Genomic DNA, 25,669 nt, shown 5'->3' on the forward strand with positions numbered 1-25,669 from the left:
TTGTCGCAACAGAGGGGCAACTTCCTCAAGCGTGACCATGAGGGAATGTTCAGACAGGATGTACCTGTTGAGGAGCCAGCAGTTGAGGACAGGCCTGAGGGAGTCATCTTTTTTGGGAATGAGAAGGTATATGTAGTACACCCCTTTGAGGTGATGCTGTGGCAGCACTGACTCTACCAGCCCCTTTGGCAAGTAGTGCGAGTACCTCTTCTTGGAGCAGACAATGGTGCTCTGTCGATAATCTGTTCCTGCGTGATGGTGTTTGGGTAAGTTCTAAGCAATACCTCTCCCACCGGTCTAAAGTAGCTGCCTCCTATAGGGGCAGCAACCCCTTTAGTCTAATGTCAAGTGTTGTCTGGTCGGGGAGAGGAAGAGAGGATCACTTTTTGGGGGCAGTAGCTCCTTTAGGAGGTGCTGCTCTACCTCTGCCACTGTTTCCTTTAGGCCCACTCCTGTAGAAACCCCGTGAAGGGGTTTTTCAGTTGTTGCCTGGTGCAGGAGGTGGAAGCCACAGCTTCTTTTCCTGTGCCACAGTGCAAGGGGCAGTGAAAGGTGCCTCGGATGCTAGGTGTCTGTAGTGTGCCCATATCTTCAGCACTGTCAGTATCCTTTATTTCAAGCATCTCACCGAACTGAGTCGAAAGTATGCTTGTCATCCAAGAGTACATTAAGAAGGTGGTGTTGATACTCCATTTTAAAACCAGAGACACATACCCAATCATGTCGCCAAAGTAGGAGGCTAGAATTAAAGCCACGCACAGCTGTGTCTGCAGCATTCAGAGCGCAGTGAATATTGGGGTTAAAGATTAACTTCCCCTCCACGGCCAAAACCTTTCCCACCCCTTGCAGTTTTGTTCTGGGAGATGTTGTATAAGATCTTTCATTTGATCCCAGTGGGTTTGATCATACCTAGAGAACAAACCAATGGAAATAGCCATGTGACACTGACTGGCAGATGGAGCTGCAACACGCTTACCAGCCGCATCTATTTTCTTGCTCTCCCGGAAGGGGGGAGGGGCATCCCCTGTGACTTGGTTCTCATCCTGGCTGTGTGAACTATCAGTGAATCGGGGGTAATTGACCTGTGATGTGGGGGCAGGGTGGGTCTGAGGGAGAAGCTTGAAACTTCTCATCAACCCAAACGTGAGGACTCTGGCTTTCACAGGCTCCTTAAAGATTTCCCTGGCAGGTTTTAGCAGGTCCTTCAAAATGGGTAGTTATCAGAGGGACCTTGGAATGGAGGAGAGAGTTTCTAGAAGGATATCACGATGTTCAGGTTGAACAAGCAGGTCAAACTTATGGAAAGCTGCAGCTCTGGGTGGTACCTCATGATGAGATTGTGCCATCAAGGGGAGATGGTTGGGCCAGGTACAAATATGGGTCAGTGTCACCTGGAAGCCTTCCTATGGATCAGGAGAATGGGGATCATATGGTGAGTATTATGGGTCATAGGGCAATCCTGGGCTGTCCTCATCCCCTGAGTAATGAAATCTCTGTGGGGAATGTGGGTCCAAAGGTCGTAAAGGGGAGGTAGAAATAGGAGGGGATAGAGAAGGAGGAGTAGTAAGTGGGGAAGGAGGCTTAGAAGGGCCAGGCACTGATGGAGAGGTGCGTTTGTTGTGGTGCCAAGGCCTTTTGGGCATCGGCGCCAAAGGAGGAATGAGGGCCTCCTTGAACGTAAGTCTCCTCTTGTGAGGGACGGAGTCCTTGGGTGACTGGACAGGCTTAGCTATGATCCGGCCTGTGCTTGGTTATATGTGAATCATCTGCTGCCCGGCATTAAGGCCAAATCAGAAGACAGCGCCAAAGCAGGTCGCACCCAGAATGTCCTGAGATGGATCTGGTCTCCATAGATTTCTACTCAGAGTGCGGTGTAGAGGGAGTCTTCGGATCTAATGTCGAAAGGGCAGTCGATGTTGAGGGACAAGGCTTCGAAGCAGCACTTGCACCAAAGGTATTGAGGGTGTCAGTTCTGTGCCGGCCATGATTCTGAGTCTGTGGCAGCCAGGAGCCATGAGATGAGGCATGTGAGCTCGAGGCTAGTACCTCTGAGGGATGGGAGATTGTTCTACCCACTGTGGTCCTCAAACAGGCATTGCCACGGCGGGGACCCTTCAGTCTCAACATCAGACTCCAAGTCGGCATCCTACGACAAAAACGCCTTGACGATTTCGTGCTCTTCGGTTTTGAAGCGTCTTTCTGTTGTAGAATGCCAGATATGCCACACAGAATTCAGTTTAAAGCATCTTTTTGTTGTGGAACGCCAGATATGCCACACACAATTCTTCTCTGCTAATCCCTGTGAGGCACATGGTACAGAGTCTGTACAAATCTGTCTTTGGGAATTTCGCCTTGTATGTTGGGCAGCACCGCAAAGGAGTGTGTTCCATCATGTGTATATTCTTAGGCTGCTGAAGTGATAGGAGTCGTGATGGCTGAGCCCTGAAGTAGTTATTGTGTCGAATGTAAGACGGAGCGGAAACAACAGGGGGAGCGATGAACAGCAGGATTGTTTGGATCAATGAGGGACAGTGCCGAAGGCCCGCAAGAACGTGTGGCATCAAACCAGAGTTCCCGTAGACATGTTTGAACCTGAAGGCAGAGAAAAACAATATAATTATGGAGCAGATGCCCATGCACATTGTCTGCAATTGGTGGAGTCACTACACCTCGTGACTCGAAAAGACTTCTTTGAACAAAAGCCAGATGCACACGTACGAGCCCAACACTGGATGGCAGGAGTATGCACAGCATGTTTATCGACAGCTAACACTTGCCACAAACAGTTTTCTCCATTGAATGGGAAAAAACACCACACACCTAGAGAAACTGGGTCCTTTAATATGCATTATTCTCCAATTCTGGGGTGAAAACCTCTGACATTTTCTGCCTGCTTTGAGCAGGCACAAAGAGTCAACGTGAGAGCCAGTGGGTGATCAGGGAAGACTTGTGCCTGTTTGAGGGAACAACTGTATGCTGCTCTTGTGTTGCTGAAGGAGTCAGATGGGGCCGGGGCTGTAACTGCAGTTTAAAGACCCAAGAACTCCAGGCACAGCGGCTCTTGCAACTGCATGTGGCAAAATGACACTTGGAGATATAGTTTCGAGTCAAACTTAATCACTTGTAAAGAGGGACTACGTTTCTGTAATTTCAAGACTAGACCTAGACTTTCAAAGATTGCCAAGCTGATGCACCATGTGAGAAAGAAAGTAAGGTGAACTACCCTAATTGAAGGGGAGCTGTCCCTGACTTCACACACCAAATTGGAGGTTGAGCAACCCTCGAAAAAGAGCAACAAGGCTTATGACAGAAGCCTCAAAAAGGCCTTTGCAAAAAATATCTACTTTTAGAGCCATCACTTCCAGTGCTTGTGCGTGTAGTCCAGTATTGCATAAGTTGAAATTTTCTTAGAGGTGCATCAGTGTTTTTTTTTTTTTTTTTTTAGAGTAGAGGATGTACTGCTGTGCTGCATCAAGACTTCTCTGATGGTAGAGTCAGGTTTCCAGTTAAATGCTAACACCTGAGCCTACAAGAGTGCTCTCAAAGTTGTGGAACGGTTCATGCTGGATTTGCGGCAATTGGGTGCGCCTCTCAAGTTCTTGCAGTACACAAGATATTGCAGTTACACATTACAGAGTTCAGGCCTGCCTTCCCACAAAACAATTCCCCATCTAGTTCAGTCACTCCAAGCAGCACAATGACTGCAAGACTTGGGACAAAATTATTAAACCAGCCCATTTTCCGATACAAGTCACCAAGGTTTCTATACATTGGAAAATGACTAAGGTTTGATTTAGAGTGAAGTACACAGTTAGATCAATTTCCCAATCACACCTCTGGTGGCTTAATTGCCCAAATCAGAATTCGAAGATGGTGGATACTGGGTCTGTGAAAACTGTTATGATTAAATCACTGTTGCCTGGTCTTGCTTGACTCATCAATGACTATGTCCAGAGGACTTACCTCGAGAAAGAGTACCAGATTTCTAGTTAAGCATTCCAAAACCCCAACAAGCTTGAACAATCCACCCAGCATGTTGAAGAGTTCCCACCAGAGGATCCCATATCTAAGGGATCTATGTAACTACTGAAACAGTCGCTTTAGACAATAAATCTTCACAGTGTTGGGGGATAATGTAACAGTTTCCTTTGATATTTCAGGAGATAAGAACAATAAGCCCTATTAGCAGACTATCCAACTCAAGACTGTTTTTCTCTCGAGGCCTTAAGCAGTCATAAAAGGAAGCAGGTGAAATAATTTCTTTAGATGGCTGTGGGTGAGAAATAGGGTGTTCAAAAAATATTAAGCCATGCAGTTTTTACAATAGTTGCTAAATTAATCTGTATGATTTTGGCTGGAAAGTTGCACAAAAGTGCACGTTACTACCCTTTGGCAATGCTCTTTCTGGTGTTTACTCTAACTATAGATTCCTCACCTTCAGAACATCAACAGGTGCCAAAATGGATCCAGAGAGGTTCCTAAGAAGTACTCCTGCACATCAGTAGGTGGTGTCATACAGTTCTGTGGTGCCTCTGTATTGCCCCGCAAAAGGCAGAGTGGTGCTGCTTACAAGTGCCACCACTGTGTGCCAACATCACCTGTCTCACTGCACACCTCAAGGTGTGGAACATTGTGGAATTTCTTGGCAACAGTGTGCAGATCACTAACTTAGGACCATTTTGACATATGAAAGTGGTCACTTCACAGAAAAGGGAGGGCAATGAGGATTCTGCTGTCAACAGCAAGAAAAAACCGTTGGCGTCGAAGCACCGAAAAAGGAAAAACTGACGTCAGTACGCAGACGAGGACCTCTTATTGGCACGTTGGCGTCAGACAGAGTCACGCGGAGCCGTGCCATTATGACGTCCTCGTCGACGTAGACAGCTAGGAAGAAGACTTTCCGTCGGGTGCTGGCGCAAGGATCGAATTCATAAGGTGAGGAATCCACAGGTAGTTGTATCCATCAGAATGAGAGTTACCGAAAATAAGTAACTTATTCTTCGGAAAGATACTTCTAACCGTAGATTCTTCACCTTTAGAATAGATACCAGAGCAGTACCTTCCAATGGTGGAGGATTGGGGAGTGACCCAAAAAAGTCCTGCATAACTGCGGGGGAGATGCAAATGCAGGACCCTGCTTCGTTTATGAAATAGTAGGTCCCGAAGTTTTAGACTCATCATACAGCAAATGCTGAGGCTTAGATGCTTTGGGTACAACACTCTACAGCCCAGTCTGAATGTTCCTGGTCTGCTCTCATCTTCAGAACCCCAGGCAAAAAAGGTAGTGAAGGAAATGGGTACAGAAGCTGCTCGTTCCATTCCAGTGGGAATGAGTCTTTCAAAGAATGCTCCAAAGGAAGCCCCAGCACACAAACCTGCTGACATGCTGCATTCTCAACTGTGGAAAACAGATTTAGTTGGGTGTTCCTCACTGACCGAAGAGACTATGTGCCACATTGGGGTGGTGATACCACGTATCAGCCAGACAACACTGACTCAACGACATTCAGGCACTCATCTAGATGATTGGTGACCAGTAAGATCCTACGTGTCCAACCACCTCCACAGGCATAGGGTCTCCTGGAATAAGAACCAGAATTAGACTCTGCTTACTGCAGTGCCATGTGGCAGTATTGTTCTGCACCAACTACTCTATGATGGATGGAAAGAACATTTTGAGGGCTAGAAGGATTGCACAAAGCTCAAGCATGTTGATACGGAGCTGACACTCAGCTGGAAATTAGAAGCTCCTGATCTCCACCTTTCCCAGGTGCCCTCTCCCCAACCCAGCAGTGATTAATCTGTCGCAACTGTGAATTTAGGATGGGAGAGGGAGAGTATTGTGTTGCATATCAGGTTGGTGTCCAACAACCATCACTGAAGATCCTAAGCCATCTCCTACAAGACTTTAATGGAGTCAGAGTGGCAGCCCTGACGCTGAGGCCACTGAGATCCAAGGATCACTGCAGGGCCTGTATGTGTCAGCTGGCACTCCAAATGAGGCGAATACATACGGCAAGGTGACCATGAAGCCTCAGAGTCATCCTCACAAACACCGTGACCGATAACGAAATATCAGCACCATATTCCAAATGTCCCAGACTAATATATGTGCAGGGAAGTCATTGAACATCTGTGTCTAGGATTGTTGCAATTAACAGGATCCTTTTTGTGGAGACTTCAGTTCACGGACAGCGAATTCCAACATTGTCAGGAGTTGTGCCGTTTTTAGGAGGTAATCTATGACCGACTGCATTTTCGTGCCTTCACTATCCAGTTGACGAGATACGGTAAAATATGTACTCTGGGGCCTCTGAAGATAGACAACAACCACTGTCATCATGTTTGTGAACACCTGACGTAAGGCCGAAGGAAAGCATGGCAAATTGAAAGTGGCCTTGGCCTTTTGAAAATACATGTCATGTTATGTTACGTTATGGAGATTTGCAGAGCCCACTATCACTCAGGAGGATATCCTAACAATCAAGAGACACCATCCAGGCTCCTGGGTCCAGAGAGGATCTGAGGTAGTGTGAACATTTTGAATTTGTCCTTCTGCAGAAAGGCATTCAACAGGGAGAAGTCCATCTTTGGAATGAGTAAGGAGCACACACAGCTTCTTCCTTCATTCTCAGAGTCTAACACTCATTCAAAGGCACCCTTGGAGAGTAAAAGATTGACCTTCTGCATCAGGATTACACATTGTTTCTCCAAAATGTGCTCTGGTGTGGGAGGTAAGTGGGGCAGGGAGGAAAAGAAGGGTAGGGTGCACCCCTTTTGAGCCCTTGTCTGATGTGATGAATCTGCAGCTAGGGAGGAAATGTTGGATCTTGCCTTCTACCAGCCAGGAAAGAGTCACTGCAGGCAAACAACCACAGCATAATAGCCCCTGCAGCAAGGGAGGATGAACACCTGCACGAATCATGCCAGTGCCACATCCATGCCCTCAAAAAAACTAGGCTGACAGCTGTGCAACAAATTGGGCACTCTGGAGCATCTTCTAAATTTCCTGAACAGGTGGGGAAAAAGCTTTGCTAGTGTCAATAACCCCACAGATTGTGATGTTGAGCCACAGTCTTTGGATCGTTCTAGTGCCAAAAAAGCATTTTCTTTAAAGTGCCCAAACACGTCAAAAGGAATATCCATTAGAGATGCTTGCAGGTGACGAGAAAACCTAGTTGACCTTATACAGGTGTCCCTTCTGAGTACAACACTGGTTCCAATAGCTCTGCCAATTAAGTCAGTAGTGTCCAGGTCGGTATGGAGTATATATTTTGCTTCATCCTGGCCCGAATGTATTGTCTGGCCAACAAGGCCTTAGATCGCCTAATGCTGACGGCAAGATTTCACTGGCCATGTCCCATAATGTCTAATCAGCAAAGCACAATGATGGTTCTAAGAGCCAGGCTAACCGATGAAAACATAATTTCATTATTTTTCTGAAAGCATCAGTTAATCTGGAATCCCTAACCAAAGGATTGGCAGGAAAATAACTTGGACTGACATAATTTGCTGAGGTCTGAACAATCAGGCTTTCCAGTACATAGCATTTAGTTAAAAGGTTTGTATCACAGACAGCTGGTCTATGTCTGCGAGTCACAAATTGAGTGACTGGTGGACATCAACATGGACTGAACCATGTAGCCTAAGGGCTTCATTAAGGTCTTTATTAAATGGCGGTGATGGCTCCGATTAAATAAGCCCAATTTTCACCCAAATGGTGGTCAACTGCAGTGCTAGTGTCTCAGAGCTGCTTTCCAAACCACCACTGCAAACAAGATACTTTTTCTCCTGAAATTCCATGTGGTGAGTCAAGCACGGTTTCAGCTGATGTTTCTACCCCACTGGAAAGTTGCAATTCTACATAAAGTGTCCCATCAGCGTAATGAGAAGGGGAACAATCTATCTCCATCATCATCAGTGCCCTGAGGAGCTATATTTGCCTCCTATACTCTGTAAGAATCAGAACTAGAACCAGAATGGTAGTGGCGCTGAGGCAGAGATCCCAGATTACAGTCAGGCTGCATGACAACTGGTTGACCTTTTGTAAGTTTGTAGCCTGCCATCGGTCTAGCTCAAGGTACGAGATCAACATCAGGTCTGTCAGCGCCGGCAGAGTCTGTCTCGGTGCAGCAGGAAATGATGTGGACCTTGGCACTTGTGTAGAGGTATTTTTCTGACATTAGTACAGGTCTAATAAAGGGTTTCCAAGAGGCAGCCAGTATTCGGGGGGAGTGGGTGTTGTGGGAAACCTACAGACGGTATTTTGCCTGAAAGCCCTGTAGCTTCTTTGGGCCCGAAGGCATGGCAGAGGGAGTCAGAACTGCACCACAAATATGCAACCTAGGCTGCTATCTGCTGAAGAGTTCTCAACAACCTCAGATACTAAGAGAGTACTGGGACAACTAAGCAATCAGTCCAATTCTCGGGTCATCAAAAGGGTGTCATTTTTATCTTGACAACCTCACAACGTCTTGTGGAATTTCATGTGGGAGCAAGGAGTTGAGCCTTGCTTAATCTTTTTATGCTAGTTCTTGGAATTCGATTTTGAGACTTTGAAGACTTTTTCGGGAAGCAAACCTTTTGCAGGAGCAGCCACATTGTAGGGACTGAGACCGGGTTGGCAAAATGAAGCTGAGTCTATACTAGGAATGCAACCTCTTTCTGTGTTCACCACTGTAGAGAGTTTTGCCTGCCGGTTTCAGATCACCTTCAGGTGCATGAGGGCACATTTGTAGTACAATGGAGTTGTGACCAGAGCCCAGGCACCAAAGCCATAACTTGTACGGTCCGTGACCGACATCTGCTTCTTGTAGTCTCTATAGGGCTAGAAGCCAGTCGTCTTCATCAGAAGACAAAGTTGGTAGGACAGCTCCAGATCCCCTTTAGAATGTACATGACATCAGTGTGAAGGTGCGTGGCTTATATGGTATTCCACTCCACCACTTTTGGGGACTTAAGAAGCTGCATGACCCACCTAGGGGTGCGCAGGAGCACTGTTAAGAAGAAATCTCCAGACCCAGTCTGATGCCAGGGGATATTCTAAAGGTGAGCAATCTGCAGTTAGAAGTGCTGAAGCAGATGTCTTAATTAGAAATTATTATTGAAATTTTTACGTATTTTGAATAATGACTTATGTAGAAAAATGAATAACGTAGAAAAATAATGTGCACGTTTGAAAATGTGACCTCGAAGAATGGCCATCAGTGTTAATGTAATGTACTAAAATATAATTAATCCATAAGAAATATTGAAAATGTATTAGATTAATGTAGTAATATGCCATATTAAGGGTTATGAATTATGTTCTTGTTTATTAATTGTAGGCCTTAACTTAGCAAGTGTCTTGGTCTAGTTTTGCCAGGCCTCATGCAGAAGCTGTATTTCTTAGCGTTCAATGAATAAATGCTCACAGCGTGAACTAACAGTGAAATGGTCATTGTTTTAATAAAATGCTTAGCAGAAACTTTCTATGGGAACTGACGGACAGGAGATGATGTCTCTAGTAAAGTAACAAAATGTGTGTAAAATGTGCAAGAGGTTCTTTCCTAGGACGCGCACAATGAAGACACTGACTGGAGATGAAGATGCAACAACAGTGATACCTGACGAGCCGGATGATGAGAACATCGTAAAGCAGAACAATCAATGACATGTGAACCGTGAAATATTCGAATTCATAGATTTGGTATATTGACATCATTAGACAGAGTAATATCGTACAATTAATTGATCAATTGGAAATTGGGGGATAGTTTGGGTGACTTTGAAATAACAATTTGACAAAGGGAAAAGAGCCCAGATCTTATCCAGTTATGAGATGAAATAAACTTACTAAAAACTTATAATTAAAGATGTGGTTATTCATGGCTGAAGACGCATGGTGTGTGAAATTTACTGACTCCATTGATTAAAGATTTGACTAATGGTTATTGATTATTGTGTGTTGATTATTGATTCTGTACTGAAACTATAGCAAGAACACCTTAAACAAATCAAAAGGTTCTTCGACCTGTATGCGTCCCCTTGTAAGTTTACTTATTAAGGACCAACGCACTAACAGTTATGGTAGTAGACTGATGGTTAGTTTCTTTAGGGGCTTGCCATAGGTGCTTGGTATAGAGTGATAGGTGTTCACAGTTATAGTGGGGAGTCTGATGGATAGTCTCCCTAAGAGCTTGCTATAGGTGTACAGAACAGAGTGACGGGTATTACTAGTTCCGTTCGAGAATTCAGTGTTATTGAAATTTGGATTCTGTTTTTCAAAATGGCATTTGTAGAGAAAATGATGTTCCCTTAAGACTAGAAATGGCTTTCCCAGATCCTGGATCCTGCTAGTAGTGTTGGGTATGTTCCCGGCGTTCCAGTGATAGAGTGAGAGAGATAGGTTGCACTTGCACAGCTTATGCAAATCGCAGGTGAATTGTGACGTATGGGAGTATTTAGGGTGGTCTGCGTACTCCAGATGAAGTTTTAGTAGGAGTGTGCATACTCCACAGTATGAGAGTAGGGAAGTCGTCGAACTTCATATGTGTGTGGTGCTTTGTGCTCAAAAATTGTCCACGTGGTTGTAGATGTACGGACCCTGCGTGGTCTAAGACTTCGGAGTATATTGAAAAGTGTATGAGACACTTGGTTATATGTTGTAATCTGTCTGATTTAGTAGGCTGATCGAGTCAGTGTGTGTGTTAAGTGGGCAAGACTAAAGTTTCGGCTGAGATTTGGCGAGTTCTATGTGCACCCGGACAGACCCACTGATCAAATCAAATCAAATCATTAACATTTATAAAGCGCGCTACTCACCCGTGCGGGTCTCAAGGCGCTAGGGGGGAAAGGGGGGGTTATCTCTGCTCGAACAGCCAAGTCTTTAGGAGTCTCCGGAAAGCGGAGTGGTCCTGGGTGGTCCTGAGGCTGGTGGGGAGGGAGTTCCAGGTCTTGGCCGCCAGGAAGGAGAAAGATCTCCCACCCGCCGTGGAGCGGCGGGTGCGAGGGACGGCAGCAAGTGCGAGGCCAGCGGAGCGGAGGGGGCGGGTGGGGACGTAGAAGCTGAGGCGTCTGTTGAGGTATTCCGGTCCCTTGTTGTGGAGGGCTTTGTGTGCGTGGGTGAGAAGACGGAAGGTGATCCTTTTGCTGACTGGGAGCCAATGCAGGTGTCTCAGGTGTGCGGAGATGTGGCTGTTGCGGGGTACGTCGAGGATGAGGCGGGCCGAGGCGTTTTGGATGCGTTGCAGGCGGTTTTGGAGTTTGGCGGTGGTCCCGGCGTAGAGGGTGTTGCCGTAGTCCAGGCGACTCGTGACAAGGGCGTGGGTCACGGTTTTTCTGGTGTCGGCGGGGATCCAGCGGAAGATCTTGCGGAGCATGCGGAGAGTGAGGAAGCAGGCGGAGGACACGGCGTTGACTTGCTTGGTCATGGTGAGAAGAGGGTCCAAGATGAAGCCGAGGTTGCGGGCGTGGTCTGCGGGGGTCGGTGCGGTGCCGAGGGCCGTGGGCCACCAGGAGTCGTCCCAGGCGGACGGGGTGTTGCAGAGGATGAGGACTTCCGTTTTTTCAGAGTTCAGCTTTAGGCGGCTGAGCCTCATCCAATCTGCGACGTCCTTCATACCCTCTTGTAGGTTGGTCTTGGCGCTGGCGGGGTCCTTGGTGAGGGAGAGTACAAGTTGGGTGTCGTCGGCGTAGGAGGTGATGATGATGTCGTGCTTGCGTACGATGTCGGCGAGGGGGCTCATGTAGACATTGAAGAGTGTCGGGCTGAGCGATGAGCCTTGAGGTACGCCGCAGATGATCTTGGTGGGTTCTGAGCGAAACGGAGGGAGGTAAACTCTTTGGGAGCGGTTAGCGAGGAAGGAGGCGATCCAGTCCAGGGCCTGGCCTTGGATCCCGGTGGAGCGTAGGCGGGTGATTAGGGTGCGGTGACAGACGGTGTCAAAGGCAGCCGAGAGGTCGAGGAGAATGAGGGCGACTGTTTCACCGTTGTCCATCAGGGTTCTGATGTCGTCTGTGACTGAGATGAGGGCGGTTTCCGTGCTGTGGTTGGTTCGGAATCCGGTTTGTGAAGGGTCGAGCAGGTTGTTGTCTTCCAGGAAGGTGGTCAGCTGTTTGTTGACGGTCTTTTCTATTACCTTGGCTGGGAAAGGTAGAAGAGAGATGGGGCAGAAGTTTTTCAGGTCGCTTGGGTCAGCCGTAGGTTTCTTTAGTAGGGCGTTGACTTCAGCGTGCTCCCAGCATTCGGGGAAGGTAGCAGAAGAAAAAGAAGAGTTGATGACGGTCTGGAGGTGCGGGGCGATGATGTCGTCGGCTTTGTTAAAGATGAAGTGCGGGCAGGGGTCCGAAGGGGCGCCGGAGTGGATAGAGTTCATGATGGATTTGGTTTCTTCCGTGTTGATGTGGGTCCAGTTGTTGAGGGTGATGTCCGGGGAAGCGGGTTCAGTGGTGTATGGTTGGGTCTGGTGTCCGAAGCTGTCGTGGAGGTCGCTGATCTTGCAATGGAAGAAAGTGGCGAGGGATTCGCACAAATCCTGTGAGGGCGTGACGGCGTTGGTGCTGGCGCTGGGGTTGGAGAACTCTTTGACGATGCTGAAGAGTTCTCTGCTGTTGTGGCTGTTTTTGTCTAGTCTGTCGGTGAAAAAGTTCCTTTTGGCAGTGCGGATCAGGTGGTGGTGTTCGCGTGTAGCGTTCTTGAGGGCGGTCATGTTGTCAGCGGTGTGGTCCTTGCGCCAGGCCTTCTCAAGGGCACGACAAGTTTTCTTTGATTCTTTGAGGGTGTCAGAGAACCAGAGAGGTTTTTTGGTGTTGGTCTGTCGATGCGTGCGTTTGAGGGGAGCAAGGTTGTCAGCGCAGTTGGAGATCCAGTTTGTGAGGTTGAGAGCTGCGTCGTTGGGGTCGGTGGTGAGGGTGGGTTGGTTGGCGGCGAGAGCGGAGAAGAGTTGCTCTTCAGGGATCTTGTTCCACTGTCGACGAGGGATGGGTTGAGTGCGGAGGTGGGAGGTCTCGCGTCGGAATGTGAAGTGGACGCAGCTGTGGTCGGTCCAGTGTAGGGCAGAGGTGTGGCTGAAGAAGACGTGTTTGCTGGCGGAGAAGATAGGGTCGAGCGTGTGTCCGGCGATGTGGGTGGCGGTGTTCACCAGTTGTTTGAGGCCGAGGTTGGCGAGGTTGTCGAGCAGGGTGGTGGTGTTGGGGTCGTTGTTTTGTTCCAGATGGAAGTTGAGGTCGCCTAGGAGGATGTAGTCCGGTGAGGCGAGGGCGTGCGGGGAGATGAAGTCGGCGATGGCGTCGCTGAAAGAGGCGCGAGGTCCGGGAGGACGGTAGACGAGGGATCCTCTGAGGGTGGTCCTTGGGTCGGTGCGAATCTGAAAATGCAGGTGTTCAGCGGCGAGGGGGGGTCTTCGGTGGAGGTGGTGACGCTGATGGAGTCTTTGAAGATGATGGCGACACCTCCTCCTACTTGGTTGGTGCGGTCTTTTCTGGAGATCTTGTAGCCTTCGGGGATGGCGGTAGCGATGTCTGGAGCAGAGGAGGCGTTCATCCATGTCTCCGTGATGAAGGCGACGTCCGGGGCTGTGGAGTCCAGGAGGTCCCAAAGTTCAACGGCGTGCTTGTGGACGGAACGAGCGTTGATCAGGATGCACTTGAGGTGGTTGATGGCGCGTGGGCTTGTGGTCGTGGTAGTTGCGTGGTGGAAGATGCGTTTGCAGGAGTTGCAGGCGAAGGGTCCATGGGTGCGTTTGGGGTGAGCTAGGAAGCAGGTTTTGGAGCGCCCTGGGTTGAGGGCGTGGAGGGTGGTGGGGTCGTAGCGGATCAGCGGGGTTTGGGGGAGCTGGGGACCAGGGGTCGTGGCGCTGGGCGCGGGCCAGGCGCGGACGGGCGCCATAAGAGGTAGGAGGGGGGGGGGAGGGGTCAGCTGGGGGCGAATGGGAGCTGGGGGCCGGGGGCGTGCAGGAGGTCGCGGCGGGAAAGCGCGAGGGAGGGGGGGGGACAGGTAGAGTGAGAGGAGCTGGGGGAGGGGGTTTAGGGTGGAGGAGGGTGAGTGTTAGGAGGTTTGGAGATTAGGGAGAGAGATAGGAGTAGGGTTGTGAAGATAGGGGAGGGGGGGTTGTAGAGGTGGGTGAGGGAGAGAGGTAGAGTGAGAGGATAGGGAGATAGGTAGTAGAGGGGGTGGCGGGAGGGGGGGAGAGATAGAGAAATAGATAGAGAAAATAGATAGAGAAGTCGATAGATAGGGAAATAGATAGATAGACAGATAGGTAGGTAGGAGGAGGTGGAGAGTGGGGGAGTTAGATAGTGAGATAGGGAGCTAGAGAGATAGGAAGATAGGAGGAGTGAGGGAGGTAGATAGCGAACGGGTTAGCTAGGGGTGAGAGAGGGGGAGGCGAGTGAGGGAGGGGGATGAGGAAGGAGCAGGAGGGCAGGCTCGGGGGAAGAAGACGGAGGAGGTAGAAGAGCCGAAGACAGGAGAACAGAAGACAGAAGAACAGAAGACAGAAGAACAGAAGACCGGAAGAGCAGAAGACAGAAGAACAGAAGACAGAAGCACAGAAGATCGGAAGAGCAGAAGAACAGAGAAGAACAGAGAAGAACAGAGAAGAACAGAGAAGAACACAGAAGAACACAGAAGAACACAGAAGAACCGAGAAGAAGAACACAGAAGCACAGAGAAGAACAGAGAAGAAGAACACAGAAGACCGGAAGAACACAGAAGAACAGAAGGGAAGAACAGAAGGGAAGAACAGAAGAACACAGAAGAAGATTGCAGAGGGGGAGCGAGGAGGAAGAGACAGAGAGGAGGAAAAGAAGCAGGAGAGAAGGTGAGTGGCGCGGGGCAGGGCGAGGGGCTGGGAGGAGGGGGGTACTTACAGTTAGGTGGGTCTCAGGAACACAGGAACTCGGGAACTTGGAGGAGCTGCAGCGGCAGGGGGAGCGACCTACCCTTGGGTCAAGGGTCGCTACCACTGTCGCGCAGCGGCCGCCATAAGAGGTAGGAGGGGGGGGAGGGGTCAGCTGGGGGCGAATGGGAGCTGGGGGGCGGGGGCGTGCAGGAGGTCGCGGCGGGAAAGCGCGAGGGGGGGGGGGACAGGTAGAGTGAGAGGAGCTGGGGGAGGGGGTTTAGGGTGGAGGAGGGTGAGTGTTAGGAGGTTTGGAGATCAGGGAGAGAGATAGGAGTAGGGTTGTGAAGATAGGGGAGGGGGGGTTGTAGAGGTGGGTGAGGGAGAGAGGTAGAGTGAGAGGATAGGGAGATAGGTAGTAGAGGGGGTGGCGGGAGGGGGGGAGAGATAGAGAAATAGATAGAGAAAATAGATAGAGAAGTCGATAGATAGGGAAATAGATAGATAGACAGATAGGTAGGTAGGAGGAGGTGGAGAGTGGGGGAGTTAGATAGTGAGATAGGGAGCTAGAGAGATAGGAAGATAGGAGGAGTGAGCGAGGTAGATAGCGAACGGGTTAGCTAGGGGTGAGAGAGGGGGAGGCGAGTGAGGGAGGGGGATGAGGAAGGAGCAGGAGGGCAGGCTCGGGGGAAGAAGACGGAGGAGGTAGAAGAGCCGAAGACAGGAGAACAGAAGACAGAAGAACAGAAGACAGAAGAACAGAAGACCGGAAGAGCAGAAGACAGAAGAACAGAAGAACAGAAGACAGAAGCACAGAAGATCGGAAGAGCAGAAGAACAGAGAAGAACACAGAAGAACAGAGAAGAACAGAGAAGAACACAGAAGAACACAGAAGAACACAGAAGAACCGAGAAGAAGAACACAGAAGCACAGAGAAGAACAGAGAAGAAGAACACAGAAGACCGGAAGAACACAGAAGAACAGAAAGGAAGAACAGAAGAACAGAAGGGAAGAACAGAAGAACACAGAAGAAGATTGCAGAGGGGGAGCGAGGAGGAAGAGACAGAGAGGAGGAAAAGAAGCAGGAGCAGGAGAGAAGGTGAGTGGCGCGGGGCAGGGCGAGGGGCTGGGAGGAGGGGGGGTACTTACAGTTAGGTGGGTCTCAGGAACACAGGAACTCGGGAACTTGGAGGAGCTGCAGCGGCAGGGGGAGCGACCTACCCTTGGGCCAAGGGTCGCTACCACTGTCGCGCAGCAGCCGCCATAAGAGGTAGGAGGGGGGGGAGGGGTCAGCTGGGGGCGAATGGGAGCTGGGGGGCGGGGCGTGCAGGAGGTCGCGGCGGGAAAGCGCGAGGGGGGGGGACAGGTAGAGTGAGAGGAGCTGGGGGAGGGGGTTTAGGGTGGAGGAGGGTGAGTGTTAGGAGGTTTGGAGATTAGGGAGAGAGATAGGAGTAGGGTTGTGAAGATAGGGGAGGGGGGGTTGTAGAGGTGGGTGAGGGAGAGAGGTAGAGTGAGAGGATAGGGAGATAGGTAGTAGAGGGGGTGGCGGGAGGGGGGGAGAGATAGAGAAATAGATAGAGAAAATAGATAGAGAAGTCGATAGATAGGGAAATAGATAGATAGACAGATAGGTAGGTAGGTAGGAGGAGGTGGAGAGTGGGGGAGTTAGATAGTGAGATAGGGAGCTAGAGAGATAGGAAGATAGGAGGAGTGAGGGAGGTAGATAGCGAACGGGTTAGCTAGGGGTGAGAGAGGGGGAGGCGAGTGAGGGAGGGGGATGAGGAAGGAGCAGGAGGGCAGGCTCGGGGGAAGAAGACGGAGGAGGTAGAAGAGCCGAAGACAGGAGAACAGAAGACAGAAGAACAGAAGACCGGAAGAGCAGAAGACAGAAGAACAGAAGAACAGAAGACAGAAGCACAGAAGATCGGAAGAGCAGAAGAACAGAGAAGAACACAGAAGAACAGAGAAGAACACAGAAGAACACAGAAGAACACAGAAGAACCGAGAAGAAGAACACAGAAGCACAGAGAAGAACAGAGAAGAAGAACACAGAAGACCGGAAGAACACAGAAGAACAGAAGGGAAGAACAGAAGAACAGAAGGGAAGAACAGAAGAACACAGAAGAAGATTGCAGAGGGGGAGCGAGGAGGAAGAGACAGAGAGGAGGAAAAGAAGCAGGAGCAGGAGAGAAGGTGAGTGGCGCGGGGCAGGGCGAGGGGCTGGGAGGAGGGGGGGTACTTACAGTTAGGTGGGTCTCAGGAACACAGGAACTCGGGAACTTGGAGGAGCTGCAGCGGCAGGGGGAGCGACCTACCCTTGGATCAGTTGAAAGTAAAATTTGTGGGTCAAATTTTGCTTGCAAATCTAGGAAACCGAGAAAGGGGAATAGCTGTATGAGCGAAAAGGGCCATCAGTGAAAATCTGTAAGGTTTCTGAAGCGACTGTGTTACCTTCCTGTAGCAAACCAACAGATTTGGGTTTTTTTTGGTTATTGGTTTCTGATTAGTGCTTGCAATATTTTGCATTAGTTGTGTGAATTGAAGTTTAGGAGGACGAGCCGCAAGACTTTGTCAGCAGCAATGTGTGACGTCATTGGAGCTGCGCTGGGATTGGTTGGTTAGTGAGAAGGGTCACGCACAAATTGGCAGCCATCCGCGAGAGGCAACTGGTTGAGAACGCAGGTGAAAGGAATTTTTGGAGTAAAAGTAATTTCCTGATCTGATTTTGAATAAATAAAAAGTAGAAAAGATGAAGTTTTTCAAGGTGTTGAAAAGTGCCCTAAAGTGAGATACTTACAACAGAGCAAATGTAGGAGAGCCTACACCGCCAGAGAATACACTGGCTTACATTGTAATGGAGGAGCGAGGTGACGCGCCATGTCTTTGGTTAAAGCAGTGGTGCAAGTTGACAGAGAAAAATGGGAGCTTAGCGTTTCCTGAGAGTGGGACGTTCAATTTGAGAATTTTAGAGCAATTGCGGATGGCGCTATATGAATCAAAGCCCCTTCTGAGACCAGCACAGTTTGAGGCCTTAGCAGTCTGGGAGCTGGGAGCTAGGCAGCAACAGCAAATGAAATTAGAAAGAAGAGTAAGAAAAGTAGAAAAGTCATTAGCAGAGGCAAGATGGAATTGGGAACAGAAGAAATGGAGATCAGCGACATTGCAGGATGTTAAGCTATTTCCGGCAATTACAGAGAAAGACAAAACGGAAGGAAAGAAAGCAACAAGAAAGTCTAATAAGGGTTAGTCTGAAAGTAAGGAAGCAAGAAAGTCTTCCATAGTAGAGGAGGACTCTGATGCTGAGGATCTTGTTAAACTGATATTGAGAGATCTACCACCAACGTATGCGGTGCATGACGATGGTCCAAGTACTAGTGCTGATCCAACAGCCCCGGCACAAGCAATGGGAACATTGAGTTTGATACAGGTTAATACTAGCCAGACACAGGGTGTGGTGCAAGGACCTAAAGTGTTGACTACTCCAGTAGCTCAGGCACAGATGCATCTGCCACCCATACAAAGAATCTATCCTGATGTGCCTGTCTTAGAGACGACTTCAAACTTAGTGGTGCCTATGGAGCAAGTGGTTACAAGACCACTGTTGGTTCAGACTGAATCGACTGACTTTGTTACCCCAGGTGTAGCCGCAAGTGATGCTGAGATTCACGCCAATGACAGGGACACAGTCAGACTTGACTCCGATAATGAATCAGAGCATGGGAATTACTCCCCCACAATGTTCGGGGGCTAGAGCAGCCTCAGATGCAATATCGCTACCGATTACTGTTGGTCCAGCGGTACCATTATTTGCGCAGAAGAAACCAGGTGTGAAGGACCAAGGAGAGATGTTCCAGAGTCTAGTGAAGAGGGGACCAAATGAGCAAGTTCAGGTAGTCTCTTCTATGAGCCAGACCTTTGATGGGTCAATATCATTGTTAGATCTCAGTCCACTCGTTGCACTTCCAGATGCTGTGAATGGACCTAGTGCAGGTCAGAGCCTGAAATTATTGACACAGCAGACATCAAATGCAGTGGTACAATAGGTGCCACCGATGAACGCGAGTAACATTTGGTTACAGGGATTGAAAGCTCAGCAGATGACTGAATGGTTGGACAAGCTGAATACTCCACAGAATGCTGCTAAGGGAGAAGAGCAGATCAATTGTGTCAGACTAAGCATGGAAGCAGGTGAACTGGTTGAGGGATAGATGGGGGTGAATAGATTAGAGTCTTACACAGAGGCAGAGTTGAGATACTTGTGCCTGAGAATCACAAGGAAAGTGAGCAAGGTACATAAGAGATTGGCAGATTTGGCGGAGAAGCATGGCATAGTAATTGAGAAAATGAAGCATCTGAAGAGAAGTTACAGATTGGATTTTGAGGGAAAGGATTTTGAACACATGAGGTCAGCCTGAAAAAAGCACATCTTAAAAAATTGTTGCAGAGTGCTCAGGTTTGGAGAGCAGTGGGAAGGTAAATGGGCACAGAAAAGAGATAAAAAGAAACGAGATTCTCTAGAGGTGCCTGAGAATATACAACAGGGCAAGGATCCAGAAAGATTTTACCAATTAGAGAAACCCCAGGGGGGCAGATTGTTCATGTCCCTTGGCATATGAGTGATATTCTGTCATTCACTAATGACTATCCAAAGCTGAAGGAAAAGCTGGTAGAGTGGTATCAGCAGACGGAGAGATTTGTGAAGCTCTCAAAGTGCTTGTGGGAAGACTTGAGCACCTTACTGGAGATAGTGGTTCCGGCGGATTTGTGGGTTGAATGTAAAAGAGCTGTAGACTGGCAGACAAGTGAGCCAGAGAAGGATAAGAGTACAGGTGCACCATCTCCTGAGGTAATGAAACATTATTACAAGGTGACTGAGTTCCTAAAGACGAGGATTCTGCCCAAAAACATTGATTGGCAGAGAATTGACAGGACAGTGCAGGAGGTGAATGAATCGATACATGCGTATTATGAGAGATTGTTGAAGGCGTTCAAGGAGTATAGTGGCAAGGAAGCAATTGAGCTGAAAGACATGTTGCATTTTGTGTTCAGGTTTGCAGAAGGGTTGAGACCTGAAATAGGTCAGATGATTAAGGGTCATTTGATTTGCTGGCAAGAGAAGCCAATTGATGAGGTGTTGCTGTATGCAAAATACTGTAGTGATGAGATGGAGTTGAAGCAGAAGAAGTTGAAAGAGAAGGCAATGGTGATGCAGATTAAGGCAGCTCCCACAGGAGTTCAGGGGACATTTGTGCAACAGATGCCGAAACAGCAGGGAATTGTCATGTTTCAGCCTCAAATGAGAGGCAGAGGTCGTGGAGGCAATATGACTCATGGGCCGGATTTGAATACTGTAGTGGTTCATAGTGATGTGCAGGGAATGAAGAAGTTATTGCCGTGCCACATTTGCGGAGCCGTGGGACACTGGAAGCGGGAGTGTCCGATGATGGTGCAAGAGGGTGTTGTTCAGCAAAATAACAACGTCAATACATTTCAAAATGTGAGAGGACCAAGAATGAGAGTTCCAAATCCAAATTTTCAGAATAATGTGAATCAATTGCAGTATTTTCAGCCTATGCAACAGGTGCAAATGCCCCATGCACAAGTCTCACAGTTGGAGCCAATGCAGCAGCAGGTTCCCATGGTAACTAGACAGAAAATGCAGATACCTCAAGCCCCAATGGAGCAGCAACAGATGATGCTTTCTCAACAGGTTACAGGTCAGAGACAAGAAAGAAGTAGTAATGCAGTGCACCAATTCCCGTTACACAGTGAGAATGAAATAAATAGTTAATGGATGGATGATAGTTCGGATGAGGAACCATGTGTGCTTGCGACTTCTTTAGAAGTGGATCAGAGGGGTCCCTATGTCAGAGGCAAAGTTATGGGTCACAGAGTCTCATTTCTGGTATGGACCCTTCCAACGAGGTTCCAAGCACGTCTTGCGAACATGTTTTCGGACAACAACCCAGTCGCCAGCTCTCAGGTTGTGTCCTGGATCTTGGATCGGTGGCAGTGTGGTGCCCTCCGCCTTCTGAGAGAAAGAGCAGACTACATCAGCCAGACCCTTGCAGTAATCCAACACCATATCATCTGTAATGTTGACAAGTGCATTTGCTGGAACTGCTAGCAACCTCATTGCTCTGCCCATGAGGATCTCATGGGGGGACAATCCTGTCTTCCTGTCAGGTATGTTTCTAATTGACATCAACACCAAAGGCAATGCATCAGGCCATTTCAGATTAGTAGCTGCACACATTTTTGCAATTCGGGACTTCAAGGTACCATTCATCTGTGTCCCAGCACACTTCAAATATAATTAATCCATATGAAATATTGAAAGTGTGCTGGGATCCCGAACTGGATTCACGCGAGTCACACGAAGAAAGTGGCATGTCCACTAGAACATGAAGAAGGGTTGTTGAGAGTACCAACAACTGTGAGACAAATTATAGCACCAGAACAGGAAAAGGAGTCAGGAAGAACAGAAGCTGAACCTGAGCTCATTTAAGATGGTTCTATCACCCCTGTGAGAAACCAAGGAGAAGATCTCCAGAAGGGTGCTGAGGAACCTATTGCAACTGAACCGGCAGGAGAGCCGAGTACTGAGGGGGCCCTCCCAGAAGCAGACGATTCCGAGAGACAAACAGAGCAAGTGCCAGACCAAGAAGGGGGAGGAGTTGAGCTGGATCAAAATCAAAGTGATCTGACTCCTCCTGAACCTATTTGCAGGTTCGTCAAGAGAAAACACCACAGAGAAAGAAAAGATTCAAGTTAAATCCTGAAGAGAATATTAACAGAGGGTACATAAAAGGGAGATAAGTGGCCGAATTCGCAAGTGGAGAAAAGGAAAGAGGTGATATTTGAACCAACAATAGAGGAAGAAATAGATACTACGAGAAAGGAGGAATTAAGTGAAGGAGAGTTGAATGGTGATCGAAAGTTGAAAAGAAAGAGAATAGCAAGTCGAAGATGCGCAGGTCTTGAATGGGCATATGCAACTACAAACAAATGGCAACAAGAGTTTATGTCTTTTTGTTTTGACAGGGAAGTCCAGAGTCAGTATTTTGAAGTGACCTGAAGAAGATTGATGAACTGAACTGCTGAAACAATCTGAGACAATGTTTGAGAAAGAGACTGATGAAAATAACCGGAGAAGACAGTAATAACCTGATTTGACTTTTTAAACCTGATTTTGACAAAGCTGCTAACCGATTTTGACAAGGAGAAGGGTTCCTGGAAGTGAAACTGATCTGCTTGAAAGAATGGTCTATTTTTGATGCACATTTTCTAAGTTACTTCTGCTTTCTGATTCTTTACAGATCATGGCTGATGTAGATAAGCAAATTAGGGATGTTAGACAATGTAAAAATATGATTGGTTTGGCAATTATGTGTGAGATTTTATTTATAGTGTTGATTGTAGGTACGTCTGTTCTTGATGAGAAAGGAGCCAACCATACTTCTGCTTTTGAGACTACTACATTAACGACCTTAGAAAGATTCAAGTTAGACTAAACGTATTTGCATAACTTTACTAATATTCAAGGAGAACTTTCTTCAAATGTTTTCTATCGCTTGTTCAGTGAGTATGTTGAGACGATGGATGCAAAAGACTGTCTTGTGTGTACGCAGATTCCTTCATCAGGTGGGGAGGGAGTCACCTACCATAGTCTTCCACTAACATATGGGATAAGTTGAAGTCTGTTATTAACAAGATTCTATAATCAGGAGTACATCCAGTATTTCTACTCCAATCATGACCTTGTGTTTTAGTTTGTTCCTATTATTAGATACTTGAGTAGAGTAGCTAAGGATAATGACATAGAATTAGTTAGAGGATTCTTTGAACCTACACTAACGTTTGGGACAGCTTATTCTCACAAAAATTATCTTACATGCTTGCTCACACCGTTAGAGAAAAGCTTCTTAGATCATACTGATGATAGGAGAAATGCATTGAAAGAGAAATTAGAAAAATGCTTAGAGAAAAGGACCTACAAAAATGATTATGCATACACTGCAAAGGAAATTAGCTTTAGAAGCATTACACGTAGGGAAGCTTTGAATATATAGGCCAAAATCATACACTGACACTTTATTTGTGAGTACGAGTGAACAGTAGGCATGTGTTTTTGTTTCCGAGTAAATGGACATTTATGTTGAATGGGCAGGACCATGCTATTCCGGGGATCTATTATATTTGTGGACTTAATGCTTATTACCGTCTTCCAAGAGCATTGTATGGGACATGTTATTTGGGGATAGTTTTCCCAAAAATTTACCAGATGGAGGATTTGAAAAAGTTTCAGAAATTGACAGAATGACATCATAAGAGACAGAGGAGGGAAACCTCTTCTGCGATAGTGGGAGATATATTTGGTGCGGTGATTCCTTCAGTGGGAGTCATCCTAAATTCAATCAAGATTTGAAAGTTGTCTACTATTGTGGATAACATGCTGACAAATTTTTCAGGGGCTATACTCCTGATAGATACTGAATTAGCTGCGGACAGAACTATGACTCTTCAAAATCGTCTTGCTTTAGACATTCTTTTAGCAAAAAAATGGCGGAGTCTGTAAAATGATCAACTCTAGGCATTGCTGCTCTTACATTCCTAACAATAGTAAAGAGATAAGGGACTTACTTACTAAGTTGACTAACGCAAGTAGTGATTTGAAAGAGTTGAAAGAACCAGGTGTTTGGGAAAAGGTTCGTAAGGGGTTTGCTTCAGTGGGAAACTGGCTTAGGAGTATTTGGAATGGGGTATTATTTAAAATTATACAAGGAATATCAATTGTTATAGGTTGCCTATTAGGAATATGGGGATTATGTAAATTATGTAAAATAATTAAATTGAAAAGGACTAAAAACAATCAGAGGAGGGAAGAAAAGAAAAGGGAAAGAATTCATAGGGAAAATTCATGGAAAAGACAAAATGTTGAAGAAATTGAACTGTAAAATTGTGGGTGGTAAATTTGGTGTGATGACATATTTAGTCATCAGAGGAGGGATTGCTGAAGCAGATGTCTTAATTAGAAATTATTAATGAAATGTTTACATATTTTGAATAATGACATGTGGAAAAATGAATAATGTAGAAAATGTGCACATTTGAAAATGTAACCTCGAAGAATGGCCACCAGTGTTAACCAAATGTACCCAAATATAATTAATCCATATGAAATATTGAAAATGTATTAGATTAATGTAGTAATATGTCATGTTAAGGGTTATGAATTATGTTCTTGCTTATTAATGGTAGGCCTTAACTTAGCGAGTGTCTTTGTCTAGTGTTGCCAGGCCTCATGCAGAAGCTGTGTTTCTTAGCGTTCAGCTGACAGCGTGAACTAACTGTGAAATGCTCATTGTTTTAATAACATGCTTAGCAGAAACTTTCTATGGGATCCGACCGAAAGGAGATGATGTCTCTAGTAAAGTAACAAAAAGTGTGTAAAATGTGCAAGAGGTTCTTTCCCAGGACGCAAACAATGAAGTCACTGACTGGAGACGAAGATGCAACAAAATTGATACCTGATGAGCCGGATGATGAGAACATCGTAAAGCAGACCAATCAATGACATGTGAACCGTGAAATATTAGAATTCGTAGATTTGGTATATGGACATCATTGGCAGAGTAATACTGTACGATTAATTGACCAATTGGAAATTGGGGGAAAGTTTGGTGACTTTGATATAACAATGTGACAAAGGGAAAAGAGCCCAGATCTTACCCAGTTATGAGATGCGATATTGACTTAGAAGAGATTTGAGATTCTGTCATTGGGCTCATATTCTCCTAGAGCCTGATATTTTGCTGATCGATTGATGACATGAGAACGAAGACTGATTCTGCTTTCTGACCCATACCGTGGATAGGTAGATAAGACAATATGACTGCATTGCATTTTTATGCCTTTTCCTTCTAGGTACCAACTGTACTCTATAAATACATTCTTTAGGTAGATGTTTTTCCAAATTTGTATTCTAAATTGTTTAGCATCAGCATGTGGGGCTTCATGCAAATCTGTGTTAGCTGAGGTTACTCACATGATGACTGACGGATTGTAGAGACAAATGGTTGACGGACTATTTTGCTGAACTTTATGGACATCGTAGCTTTGCTGAAATGGGTTTTACTAATGTTTTGTGTTGATGCCTTAGAATGTCTTTTGATTAAAGTTTTGATAAGATCATGTTTTCTGCGATTTGCTAATTAACCAGCATTATTAAAATGGTTTGCATTAAAGTTGATAATTAAGATTCCTGACTTAGTATTGTTAACGTAAGGGAAATAAACTTACTAAACGTATAATTAAAGGTGTGGTTATTCATCGCTGAAGAGCCATGGTGTGTGAAATTTACTGACTCCATTGGTTATTGATTTGACTAATGGTTATTGGTTATTGTGTGTTGATTATTGATTCTGTACTGAAACTATGGCAAGAACACCTTAAACGAATCAAAAGGTTCATTGACCGTTACGCGTCCGACGTGTTAACAGAATTATCCAATCAGAAACTGTGATTTCCTTTATGAAGCCACAACAAGTAAGCAACCCAATCTCTATGTCACAAAGACTTGCATAGATTTGTGCAACTTCCTCCAGTCTGACAACAAATAGCAGGCGATAGGGCTCAATGTTACACGTCAGCTAGCACAATAATAATCCACAGTGTACACACATACCTATGTACTATCACAACTATCAATCTGGCGAGACACAGACAATTAATGAGTGTTCCTTGAGTATGTTGTGCTTTATACGAGTTCATACCTATCTATGTCAATCTTTGACTGTTCAATGTAACTTCCGAAGACAGCTGCACCTCAAATTGGAGCCTCTGACACG

The 25,669-nt window shown here is 46.7% G+C and overlaps 1 protein-coding gene across 9 annotated transcripts in view; it reads right to left on the reverse strand.

The window, feature by feature from the left end:
* The window catches only part of HDAC5 (histone deacetylase 5), a 962,367-nt gene that overhangs the window by 511,519 nt on the left and 425,179 nt on the right, over positions 1 to 25,669 (reverse strand). The gene's annotated exons all lie outside the window — the stretch shown is intronic.

The sequence above is a fragment of the Pleurodeles waltl genome, chromosome 6, assembly GCF_031143425.1.
Source record: "Pleurodeles waltl isolate 20211129_DDA chromosome 6, aPleWal1.hap1.20221129, whole genome shotgun sequence".
NCBI classification, from domain to species: Eukaryota; Metazoa; Chordata; class Amphibia; order Caudata; family Salamandridae; genus Pleurodeles; species Pleurodeles waltl.